The sequence below is a fragment of the Bos indicus x Bos taurus genome, chromosome 14 (genome assembly GCF_003369695.1).
Source record: "Bos indicus x Bos taurus breed Angus x Brahman F1 hybrid chromosome 14, Bos_hybrid_MaternalHap_v2.0, whole genome shotgun sequence".
Classification (NCBI taxonomy): Eukaryota; Metazoa; Chordata; class Mammalia; order Artiodactyla; family Bovidae; genus Bos; species Bos indicus x Bos taurus.
The window spans coordinates 66,576,504-66,589,984 of NC_040089.1; the positions used below are offsets into that span (position 1 = coordinate 66,576,504).

Here is a 13,481-nt window from a genome sequence, read left to right on the forward strand (position 1 = left end):
AAGTGGTTGAACCATTTTATCTTCCTACCAGGAAAAACGATGATTCTGTTTCCAACTTTGCCATTACTTGACATGGTCAATACTTTAAAATGTATTCAATCTAGTGGAAGTAGAGTGGGGCCATCTTGTTTTGGCTTTAATTTGTATTTTCCTAGTGACTAATAAGTTTGAGCATCTCTTCTTTATATATCTTCTTTGGTTTAGTGTCTATTCAAATCTTTTGCCCATTTTGACTGGGCTGTTTATTTTCCTATTATAGAGTTATAAGAATTCTTTATAAATTCTAAGATCCTTTGTTGGATATATTTAATTTCAGTCTGTGATTTGCCTTTTCAGTTTAGTAGCAGTTTATTTTGCAGAGCAAATATTTTAATTTTGATGATGTTCAATTTACTGAGTTTCTCTTTTGTGTTCTGTGCCCTATTTAAAAAATCCTTGCCAAACCCAGGGTCATCAATTTTTCCCCTACATTTTAATATAGACATTTATATGTTCTCCTTTATATTAACATTTAAAATCAGTTTTAAATAAATTTTTGAATATGGTATGAGGTAAGGGTCAAGGTCCATTTTTTTACACATGGCAATCCAGTTGATGTAACACCATGAGTTGATGACATTATTCTTTACCAATGAATTTCCTTGGCAACTGTCAAAAGTCATTCCACCATAAATGTGTGGGTCTATATCTGGACTATATTCTGTGCCAGTGATGTCCACTTGTACACGCCTACCACACTGCTCTGATTACAACTGCTTTATAGTCAGTCTTAAGATAATTGGATCCCTCCAACTTTATTTTTCTCAAAGTTTTACTTGATTCTCATTATTTGCAGATTCCACACTTGCCAATTTACCTACTTTATAACATGTACTGGGAACCCAGAATCGATACTTGAGCATTTTCGTGGTCCTTCGTGGATCTGTGCAGAGTGGTGAAACTGTTGAGCCGCTGCACTTGCCTAGTGAAAGTCAAACAAACAGTGCTCTGCCTTCTCTGCCGGGAGCCGGCATATTGCATACTGAGTGCATATTGCATATTGAGTGCAGCACTTTCCACAGCATCATCTTTCAGGATCTGGAATAGCTCAACTGGAATTCTATCACTGCAGGGAGCCAGCGTGAGGAGCTCCACCCATGACAAAGGTCATGAGGAAGGAGGCTCGGCATACGCAAAGGCGGGATCGAGCCTCAGGAGTCCCCCTGGAAATTCTTGAGCATTTACACCCAAAACCAGAGTCTGCCTACTTTCTGCTTTGTGCCTTCACCTACACCTCTGACTTTACGGGGGGCTGTCCCCCACTACCTCTCTCTGAAAAAAGCGTTAGCTTACAGCTCCAGTTAATAATTCCTGGGTGTGACAGTGTTTCAACCTACAAACTCCTTTGGAAGTCCTCTAGCCTGCCTGAATAGGTTTTTTCCGGCCACATGTGATTGCTCAGAGCCTCCCAACTGTGAGAGGCATGAAATGTTCTAAACTGTCTAAATACAGATTCCTTTGAGCAGTTAAAAGATTGATTAGAAATTGTATTGGTGAAGGGATTTTCACTTGTCAGGCCAATGTTTGCTGCTAAATTTCCATATCCCTTACCTGCTGTGTCCCTGGCAGCGTATTGATTAATATAATTGGTGTAAGTAGTAGCTTTAATGTTTGTAACCTGGGACCCTTGAGTTAATTCTTTTTCTTGTTATAGCCCACCACACCTTTGCTCTGTAGGAATGCAACTTTATCTAATGCTTTTGGAGGGTGGCGCTTGACTTATCACCTTTAGAGAAAAATAAGTTTTCTGAAGAAAGGGTCTTAAAATGTTAACAGGCCTCCGGGCCAGAAGATGATGCAAATCACCTAAGCTTTTGCATACGATAAGTTTGCAGGAAGAAAGCCTGGCTTGCTGTATGACTCTACCCCTTCCCCCATTATCCTCTATGCATAACTTAAGGTGTAAAAACTACTTTGGAAAATAAAGTGCAGGCCTTGTTCACCGAAACTTGGTCTCACCATGTCGTTCTTTCTCTTACCTTCTGGCTGAATTATTCAGCCTCTTTTCTCCACTGAATTTCCTCACTGAGCTATCCTTATTCCATCACTCGTTATATCCTTAATTAACGTTTAATTAAGCAGTTGTTTCCTGATCCTCGCCGACGCCGTCCCCGCCTCGAATTCCCTGGATCCACCGGGGCTGGACCCCGGCACTTCTCGTTTCGGCACTCATGTATAAGCAAATATCTTTTTTGTGCTCTGTTTAAAGCCATAATTTTAGAATTTTTGTGCTGTCTGTTGGTGAGTTCACTGTTACAACAGCCCCTACGAGTAGTGTTGAAGCGCTGTCTGGTGTCCCTAAGGCAAGAAGGCCACGATGTGCCCCAGGGAGGAAAGATGTGAGATGAGCTTCGTTCAGGCGTGAGTGATAGTGCTGTCGGCTGTAAGTTCAATGTTAATAAATCAACAACATACACTCGATCGAAGTTGTGTCGTGAAGTCACTCAGTTGTGTCCGACTCTTTGTGACCCCATGGACTGTAGCCCACCAGGCTCCTCCATCCATGGAATTTTCTAGGCAAGAGTACTGGAGTGGGTTGCCATTTCCTTCTCCAAGGGATCTTCCCAACCCAGGGATCCAAACCGGGTCTCCCGCATTGCAGGCAGATGCTTTACTGTCTGAGCCACCAGGGAATCGCTAAGGTGTCTTTAAACAGAAACACCCCTAAATAAAGGATCTGTATTGATTTGTGAAATATTGTGGCCAGAGGCTTGCAGGAAGCTAACCCTATATTTCCCCTAGGAACCATAATCCAGTACCCACTAGTTCAGTGTTCACAGAGACTTACAAACCATAACTATTGTGAGTAATAAGAATTGATTGTATTTGACTATTCAATTGTTTTTTTTTTTTAATTTTCATCTATATTTTAGAATCAGGTCATCAGTTTCTCCTCAAAAATGTCTGCTAGGATTTTGATAGGGATTGCTTTGAATCTTGGAGAAGGCAATGGCACCCCACTCCAGTACTGTTGCCTGGAAGGTCCCATGGATGGAGGAGCCTGGTGGGCTGCAGTCCATGGGGTCGCTGGGAGTCGGACACGACTGAGCGACTTCACTTTCACTTTCTACTTTCATGCATTGGAGAAGGAAATGGCAGCCCACTCCAGTGTTCTTGCCTGGAGAATCCCATGGACAGAGAAGCCTGGTAGGCTGCAGTCCGTGGGGTCGCACAGAGTCGGACACGACTGAAGCGACTTAGCAGCAGTAGCAGCAGCAGCTTTGAATCTATAGATCATTTTAGAAAGGATTGACATCTAAGCAACAGTTAAGTCTTCTATTTGATGATTTGCTGATCTTTCCATTTCTTCAAGTCTTCTTTAATTACTGCAGACATCATTTGTATTTGTCAACATATAGATCATGTCATGTTTTGCTAATTTATCTCTAATTTCTATATTTCTTATACTAGTGTAAAACTTTTTAAATGTCTATTTCAGATTTTTGTTGTAGTATATAATGATGAGAGAATAGCATTGAAACATGTATATTATCATATGTGAAACAGATTGACAGTCCAGGTTCGATGCATGAGACAGGGTGCTCAGGGCTGCTGCACTGGGATTACCCTGAGGGATGGGATGCAGAGGGAGGTGGGAGGGGGCCTCAGGATGGGGAACACATGTACAGCCATGGCTGATTCATGTCAGTGTATGGCAAAAACCACTACAATATTGTAAAGTAATTAGCCTCCAATTAAAATAAATAAATAAAATACAATCAAATAATTTTGTATATTGACTTTTTATCTTGCAACCTTGCTGAATTCATTAATAAATTTTAGAGATTTTTTTTGAACATTCTATTAGCTTTTCTACATATGCAGTCAAACAGTCTGTAAGAACAGTTTTACTTTTTCCTTTCCAATCTGTATTAATTTCTAATTTATTTTTATTTCATTATTATATCAGTTAAAACATCCAGTCCAACGTTGAATGGAAGGATGGCAATGGACATACTTTTTTGTTCTTTATCTTAAAAGGAAAGCACTTAGTCTTTTACTCTTGGGTATGATGTTAACTCTTGTTGTTGTTCAGTCACTCAGTTATGTCTGACTCTTTGTGACCACATGGACTGCAGCACACCAGGCTTCCCTGTCCTTCACTATCTCCTGGAGTTTGTTCAAACTCATGTCCACTGAGTTGATGATACCATCCAACCATCTCATCCTCTGTTGCCCCCTTCTCCTCCTGACCTCAATCTTTTCCAGCATCAAGATATTTTCCAAGATGTTAACTCTAGGTCTTTTCATATATGCTCTTTATCAGGTCAAGGAATTTCCCTTTTATTTCTAGTTTATTGAGAGTTTTTTTTAATCATGAATGAACATTGGGTATTGGTCAATGCTTTTTGGACATCTATTGAAATGATCTTATGACTTTACATTTTTTTAGGCTATTAATATGGTAAATTAAATTATATTAATTTTTATTGAGGTATAATCAATATTGTGTAAGTATAGCCAATATGTACAAGTATACAATATAGTGATTCACAATTTTTAAAGTTATAAAATATTGGTTATATTCTCTGTGTTGTGCAATATATCCTTGCAGTTTATTTTAGACACAATAGTTTGTATCCCTTAATCTCCTATCCCTATTTATCCTTCCCCTCCCCCTCACCCCATGGGTAACCACCAATTTGTTTTTATACCTGTCAGTCTGTTTCTTTTCTTATTATAGTCACTAGTTTGTTGTATATTTTTAGATTCCACATATCAGTGATATCATCCAGTATTTGTCTTTCTCTGTCTGGCTTATTTCACTTAACATAAAAGCCTCCAGGTCCATTCATGTTGTTGCAAATGATAAGATTTCATCCTTTTTATGGCTGAGAAGTATTCCATTGTATATGTATGCCACATTTTCTTTATTCATTCATCTGCTGATGGACACTTAGGTTGCCTCCATACCTTGGCAACTGTAAATAATGCTGCTATGAAAAACAGAGTGCATATATCTTTCTGAATTAGTATTTTTGTTTCTTTCAAATATACACCCAGCAGTGGAATTGCTGGATCATATATAGTTCTGTTTTTAGTTTTGTGAGAACCCTCTATACTGTTTTCCACAGTGGCTACATGAACAGGATTCCTTTTCCCCCACATCCTCACCAGCGTTTATTATTTGTGGGGTTTTTTTCTTTTTCTTTTTTGATCATAGACATTCTGACAGATATGAGGTGATATCTCAATGTGAATTTGACTTACATTTCCCTGATGATTAGCAATGTTGGGCATCTTTTCATGTGCCTGTATGCCATCTGCCTGTCTTCTTTGGAAAAATGGCTATTCAGGTCTGCCATTTTTTTTTTTTTTTTTCAGTTCAGTTATTTGTTTTGATGTTGAGTTGCATGACCTGTTTATGTATTTTAGATGGTAACCCCTTATCAGTCATATCATTTGCAAATATTTACTCCCATTCTGAAGGTTGTCTTTTTGTTTTGTCTTTTCTTTAACTGTACAAAACTTTTAAGTTTAATTAGATCCCATTTGTTTATTTTTGCTTTTATATTCTTTACTTTAGGAGACAGATCAAAAAAAAAAAATTTGCTATGATTTATGTTCTGTCTATGTTTTCCTCTAGGAGTGGTTTTGTGGTTCTGATATAACATTTAGGTCTTTAATCCATTTTGCATTTATTTTTGTATGCTGTATTAGAGAATGCTTTAATTTCATTCTTTTACATGTAGATTACATGTAGATGTCCAGTTTTCCTAGCACCACTTAGAAGAGACTCTTTTTTCTCCACTGTATATTCTTATCTCTTCTGTCATAGATTAATTGACCATAAGTACATGGGTTTATTTCTGGACTATCCTGTTCCATCAGTCTGTGTGGTTTGTGTGTGTGTGTGTGTGAGAGAGACAGAGACAGAGAGAGAAAGAGAGAGAGAGAGAGAGACATTACATACTGTTTTAACTACTATAGCTTTGTAACATAGTCTTAAACCAGGGAGTAGAATTCCTCTAGTTATTTTCTTCTTTTTCATGATTGTTTGACTACTGATGGTCTTTTGTGTTTCTATACAAATTTTAAAATTATTTGTTTTAGTTCTATAAAAAAATACCATTGGTATTTTAATACGAATTGCATTGAGTCTGTAAATTGCCTTGAATAGTATGGTTATTTTAACATTAATTCTTCCAATCTGAGAACACAGTATATCTTTCCATCTATGTGTGTCATCTTCAACTTTTTTTTTTGGCTGTGCCACATGCATGTGGGATCCTACTTCCATAACAAGAGACTGAACCTGCACCCTCTGCAGTAAGGTGCAAAGTCTTAACCACTAGACTGCTAAGGAACTTCCTATCTTCAATTTCTTTAATCAGTGTCTTATAGTTTCCAAGTACAGGTCTTTTACATCCTTAACTAGGTTTATTCCTAGGCATTTTATTCTTTTTGATGCAATGGTAAATGGGCTTTTCCCTTAATTTCTCTTTCTGATATTTTGTTGTTAGTGTATAGAAACGCAACAGATTTCTGTATATTAATTTTGTATCCTGCAACTTCACCAACTTTGTTAATGAGTTCTAGCAGTTTCCTGGTGGCATGCTTACAATTTTTTTATGTATAGTATCAGTCATATATTAATTGATTTTTTAAAAACTTCATTTATTTGTTTTTGGCTGTGGTGGGTCTTTGTTGCTGCACAGGCTTTTCTCTAATTGTGGTGAGTGGGACTACTCTCTACTTGCCATGCTCGGGCTTCTCATTGCACTGGCTTCACTCGTTGCAGAACATGGGCACTAGGGCACGTGAGCTTCAGCAGTTTCAGTACATGGGCTCAGTAGTTGCACCTCTTGGGCTCTAGAGCACAGGATCAATAGTTGTGGCACACAGGCTTAGTTGCTCTGTGGTACATGGGGTCTTCCCAGATCAGGGATGGAACCCACGTCTCCTGCATTGGCAGGTGGATTCTTTACCACTTACCAGCCAGGGAAGCCTTATTGATTTTTGACTGGTAACCTTGAATGTTGGAGAAGGCAATGGCACCCCACTCCAGTACTCTTGCCTGGAAAATCCTATGGATGGAGGAGCCTGGTGGGCTGCAGTCCATGGGGTCGCTAAGAGTCGGACTCGACTGAGCGACTTCCCTTTCACTTTTCACTTTCATGCATTGGAGAAGGAAATGGCAATCCACTCCAGTGTTCTTGCCTGGAGAATCCCAGGGATGGGGGAGGCTGATGGGCTGCCGTCTATGGGGTCACACAGAGTTGGACACGACTGAAGCGACTTAGCAGCAGCAGCAGCAACCTTGAATGTTAAACCAATGCTTGTGCTAAATCCTACTTGGTCTTGGTTACATTATATATACAGATTCTATCTGAGAAGTTTTTAAGAATTTTTTTCATTCACATTCATGAGGAATGCTGGTTATTGCTTTATTTTCTGTTTTTAATAATGTGGCTGTTTCTCTGTCACATCAAAGGGATCATGTCCTTTGATTAAACTGTAATATAAAAGCTATTAAATTGCTTATATAACTTGGGAAAATAATCTCAGGAACATATCTGAACAATAAAACCATAAAATCCATTTGATATGTTTCTTGAGAAAAAATGAGAAAGCTGGACAAGAAAGTTTACATTTTCTTGCCAAGTGAAGTTTTCTAAGTGTTGCATTTTTATTATTCTTCCAGACAGATTAAATATTCCAGAAGGGAGACAAAAAAGGGAAAATTCCTTATTTTTTTTAAATAAACAAGATAAAGTTTTCTCTTGTTAGTGGGAAAAGAATGCAAGGGTAGGGGAATGGTGGAGGAAAAGAGATATATGAAGACTGGCTCACTTCATGAGGGTTCCAACTCCCCCTCACATTTTTAAATGGGGAAAGAGAAGAACATAAACTTCTATTGAGCCCATATGGGTTATGCACTTGGTAATGCTTTTATGTATATCTTATGGCTTTGGATGGGGAAGACTTTTTGGAGGACTGAAGACTCTTACAGTGTTGCCTCCAGTATATTCCAAATAGCTCATATGGTATGGGCAAAACGTTAAAGGTAAAATTATTTAATGTACTTGATCTCCTCTTTAAATAAAGGGGCATATTTTGAGACACTGACTAACTGATGTCCAAAGGAGGGTTGTTTGGACAATGAAGAGACCCAAATCCAGGTCATCTAAAGATGTGTTCATGCCTCCCCTGAAAAAGAGAAAATTAAATGAGGTGGGCGATTACATTCTTCAATAATCAGAGGGCTTCTCTTTTTAGAAAAGGAAATAAACTTTTTAGTATACGGCTTCAGTTGGCCATATACTTCAGTATATGATCCTTCAGAAATAGGATCAAAGGTGGGAATTATAAAGAGTAGGATTTCAGCTCAACCACTGACCCAAGCTACCTTGGAGGTGGGATACAGGTGCTTTGTAATGATCTGCGTTCCAGATGGGTGATGATGGATGGATAGGCACCATCACTCTGGGACACCAGGGAGAAACAGAATTCCTGGGCTAAGGGGGAGAGGACGCTAACAGTCTGATAGACAAGGCCTGTTTCCACTTGAAGAACCTATGACTCAGCAATGTCTGCCTCCTCTCTTCACACAGGCAGGGTATGACTAGAAAATGGCGGCTATACCGTGTGTGTATGTGTGTGTTTGAGGGCCATCGCCTCTCACAATCATCCTGTACATGATAGAATCACAGGAGTTAGTAGTGAACTTGTGGGAATGACAGTCATTTGAATGTCAGACCTGGGGAACTGGTTCTAGTCTCCTTTGAGATCAGTGAGTGCTTTGAACCTGCCTGTCCTCTTGGGCTTGGAGGAGAGTCTCTGGCTGAAGGACTGCTTGCCACCTCAGGGGTCACAGGACAAGCGACGCTGGCAAGCATCGAATGGTGGGCAATACCCAGGACTGTGCAGTTCACGTAACAGGATTTGGGTTCTGGCTTGGTCTCATTACTAGCTCTATGACTTCAAGTAAATTGTCTAACCTTTCTGGCACCTTAATTTTCCTTATCTGTAAAATAAAATGCTAAACCTACTTTAGGAGCTTGACGTCAGAATTAATTAGATAACTCAGAAGAGCTCCTGGCACACGGTATAAACACTTAGTAAGTGATTATAGTTGGTCCTGACCTTGTGTGTAGCATACTGGGCTAAGCAGGGGCTGCAGTCACTTTGGGCTGCAGTTATCTTGGTCATTTATTTGACTTCTATGCAAGAATGTAACTTCAAGAGAGCAGGAATATTGATGTTTTAGGCACTATTTCATTTCTAGAAGGTTCCCCCGCCCCTGGCTTTTTTCATGCTGCATAGCTTGCAGGACCTTAGTTCCCTGACCAGGGATCAAACCCATGCCCACTGAAGTGGAAGTGTAGAGTCTTAACCACTGGACTGCCAGGACCTCCCAGGGCCTGGCACATCTTAAAGGCTCAAAGCTGGAAAGGGCTGTGTCTCATTCCTCTCCAGGCCCAGAGAGTTCCTCTTTGTGTTGGCAGACAGCAGCCCAGAAACAGAGGTCAGGGTCTGGCCCAGATTTCCCTCGGCACAACTTTGAACTGTCCACCAGACCAAACTCAGGGGCTGACAAGGATCAGCTGATGGTTTCTCACCACCCTTCCCATCTTATGGGTAAGGAAGCTGAGTCAAGGAGTTTAAATCACCGGCTCCGGGTGATATACAGTTAGCATGTCAGGGTTGAAACTGACAGGGTTGAATGTCAGGGTCCGCAGACTCTGAAGGCCTTGATCTTTCCACAAGGCCCCTGGTGTACAATTTCAGGTGTGCATACAAGAGTCATTATTATGATCTTTTCCTGAGAGAGAGAGAAATGCTCTTTTTGACTGGACGTATTAAGGTAAGCCTGGCGTCGACAATAAAGGTAATTCTGCTGCTTCCAGGTGACTGGAGGGCGGGGTCAGCTGGGACAGGAGGGCGGGGTCACTTGGGAAGGGGGGCGGAGTCTGTTGGGACAGCTGAGCCCTACTCCCCTCCTACCCTGCTCCCTTCCCTCCCAACCACCTTGGCTGGCTGAAGCCAGGGAATCTCAAACCATGGCAGAAGCAACCTAGGTCAGAAGTTCACAACACTCTATGGCCGGCCATACCACCTTGAACGCGCCCGATCTCATCTGATCTCGGAAGCTAAGCAGGGTCGGGCCTGGTTAGTACTTGGATGGGAGAAGTTCATAGCAAATGCAGATGCCAAGGTCCCACCCAGACCTGCTGACTATCAATCTGGGGGCGCCGGGAGGTGGGCGAGGGCAGGGTCAGCTTCCTGGGTGTCTCTTCCCCCGTTATTGAAGCTTGAGAACCAGCGCCTGGGCTCAGGCCCCTCCGAGCTGGGCCTCCACGCCCCTCCACCTGATCAGTCTGTCAGAAGCCCAGACAGTTTCTGCCTCATGCCATGTGATGCACCCACAGCCCCAGAACCAGAGAGAACCCAGGCCCCAGACCCAGGAGAGCTTGGGCTTCAGAACTTGAGGTGGGACCAGGCAGGGGGGCTGGCAAACCTGGTGTGTGGGGAAGGCCTGCTCATGACATCAGGGGGAGAACTTTTTATGTTTCATTTGCTGATCTCAAGAAATCTCTAGATTGACTAAGCCAGAGCACGGAAAACAGACCCTGGCACATGCCGGGATCCCAGCAGATCAAGGGAGCAGGAGACAAAGGGAAGAATTTCTTGAGAGTCCCTTGGACTGCAAGGAGATCCAAACAGTCCATCCTAAAGGAGATCAGTCCTGGGTGTTCATTGGAAGGACTGATGCTGAAGCTGAAACTCCAATACTTTGGACCCCTGATGCGAAGAACTGACTCATTGGGAAAGACCCTGATGCTGGGAAAGATTGAAGGCGGGAGGAGAAGGGGACGACAGAGGATGAGATGGCTGGATGGTATCACTGACGTGATGGACATGAGTTTGAGTAAGCTCCGGGAGTTGGTGATGGACAGGGAAGCCTGGAGTGCTGTAGTCCATGGGGTCTCAAAGAGTCAGACACGACTGAGTGACTGAACTGAACTGAAAGAAGGGAAGCGCAGGACAGGAGTTTGTGAGGAAGAGGGAGGCTGAGTGCTCTGCAGAGAAACCCTGCTGGGGTGTTGTGGGGGGAGAGTAGGAGGAGGCTCCCGGAGAGGATGGGGCATGTCTGAGATGTTTAGCTTGTTCGCTGAGCAATGTGTGAGGTAACTCCGCCCGAGCTCCCCCAGTCCTCCAGTAAATTCTATTCAACCCATGAGCATATGGTATAAGTGATTTTCGTTGTGGAAACCAAAGAAGGGTCAGGGGTTCAAGCGGAAGACCATGATGATTCAGGCTCCACTCAACAAGCAACCTGGGATCCTGGGTTCTGGGAGCAGCTGGGGAACACAGGGACCCTCCCCCAGGGGGGGGTTCGCAGAGTCTGGGGGCTTTGAGCTTCTACAGGCCACCAACTGGAGGACTTGAGCAGATGTTCCCTAATCTTGGGGGGCAGGGAGGCCCTGGGCCAACCACTCTCAACCCACTGAAAAGTGAGAAGACAAAAGGAAAATGTGGTTTGGCTCCATAAACGCGATACTAATTACAGCCATTTGTGCAAACTGCTTTCCATTAGGGCTTAATTACTTACCATGCAGTATAATCACAATTACGCATTACATGACCTACATGTCAGATTTGCTGAGTTTTATTTGCCTCCACGTGGGCTGGTCTTCCTCATGTCCTGAGGAAGTCTGGTTGTTTTCTAGGCTATTAGTGTCTTTATTTATAACTTGAAAAAAAAAGAAGTATAGGCACAACACTCAACGTATGTGTAATTCTCTCCTCTAAGAGGCAGATTACCTCATGCGGCTCTAATGTCAGTATATTGTCCAGTACGTGGGCTTGGCCAAAAAAAGAGAATGTGAATTCTATTAACACTTTATATCTGTTTGCCCTTTTTCATTTAGGAGACCTATAAAGTGTCCCTCACCAGACCAATTAGATTCCTGCACTCTTCTAAAACAGAACTTGAATAATCATTCCCAGCCAACATTAATAGCTCACCCTAAATCCATGCTTCAAAGAAGATAAAAAAAATACAGAAACAACTCCTCAGGGTGAAACAGAGCAGGACGCTATGGTCTTTGCCCCCTCCCTCCACCACCCCATGTCCTCTGCCTGCCTTTTATCTGTAGAAAACTTTGGTCAATGAATAAGTTTAATCAGAGAAATGAGAAATACAGAAACAAAGGAAAACAGTCAAAGGAGACCAAATAATAATAATATAGTCATTAAGCATAGTCAAGGACCTTTAGTTCCTTCTCAAGGACTACAGATAATATGCTGAGCCATATCCTGTGAGCTGTCTTATAAATACTAACACACCAGGGTGAAGAAGTTAACTACATGATGATCAGACTGTACCCATGACATACTCTGTCACAATTCCAAGAACTGACCTCAAAGAAATGGGAACAAATGGACCCTGGAACTGAAGATTCAGTTCAGTTGAGTTCAGTTGCTCAGTCGTGTCTGACTCTTTGCGACCCCATGAATTGCAGCACGCCAGGCCTCCCTGTCTATCACCAACTCCCGGAGTTCACTCAGACTCATGTCCATCAAGTCGGTGATGCCATTCAGCCATCTCATCCTCTGTCGTCCCCTTTTCCTCCTGCCCCCAATTCCTCCCAGCATTAGAGTCTTTTCCAATGAGTCAACTCTTCCCATGAGGTGGCCAAAGTACTGGAGTTTCCGCTTTAGCATCATTCCTTCCAAAGAACACTCAGGGCTGATCTCCCCTAGAATGGACTGGTTGGATCTCCCTGCAGTCCAAGGGACTCTCAAGAGTCTTCTCCAACACCACAGTTCAAAAGCATCAATTCTTCGGTGCTCAGCTTTCTTCACAGTCCAACTCTCACATCCATACATGACTACTGGAAAAACCATAGCCTTGACTAGACGGACCTTTGTTGGCAAAGCAATGTCTCTGCTTTTGAATAGCTATCTAGGTTGGTCATAACTTTCCTTCCAAGGAGTAAGCGTCTTTTAATTTCATGGCTACAGTTACCACCTGCAGTGATTTTGGAGCCCCCCAAAATAAAATCTGACACTGTTTCCACTGTTTCCCCATCTATTTCCCATGAAGTGATGGGACCAGATGCCATGATCTTAGTTTTCTGAATGTGACCTAAGACGACCACAATGATGCTTCCACCCATGACCAATTTGAAGCTGACTGTCAGAGCTGATTGTGCTGTTTCTGTATGCAGCCCCCTCCTTCCATCTATAAAAGCTCTTGCCCCACTGGTTGCCCCTGGAGAAGCTGGCCTTTGGACAGATGTTGCCAGCATTTGCCCCCCAACATTTGCCAGCATTTGAAATAAAGCAAACTTTCCTTTCCACCAGCCTGGCCTGTTTATTGGCCTTTGGGATGGTGAGCAGCCAGACTCCCTTTCGGTGACAAGGGCACAGTTCATAAAGACCACGGATGAGAAGGCTCTTCAGCAGATCCCCCCTAAAGAACAGCTTGGAAG

General features: G+C 42.4%; 1 protein-coding gene across 2 annotated transcripts in view; it reads right to left on the reverse strand.

Annotated features, from left to right (window-relative positions):
- Positions 1–13,481, reverse strand: part of MATN2 (matrilin 2) — a 173,129-nt gene that overhangs the window by 92,311 nt on the left and 67,337 nt on the right. The window lies entirely within an intron of this gene.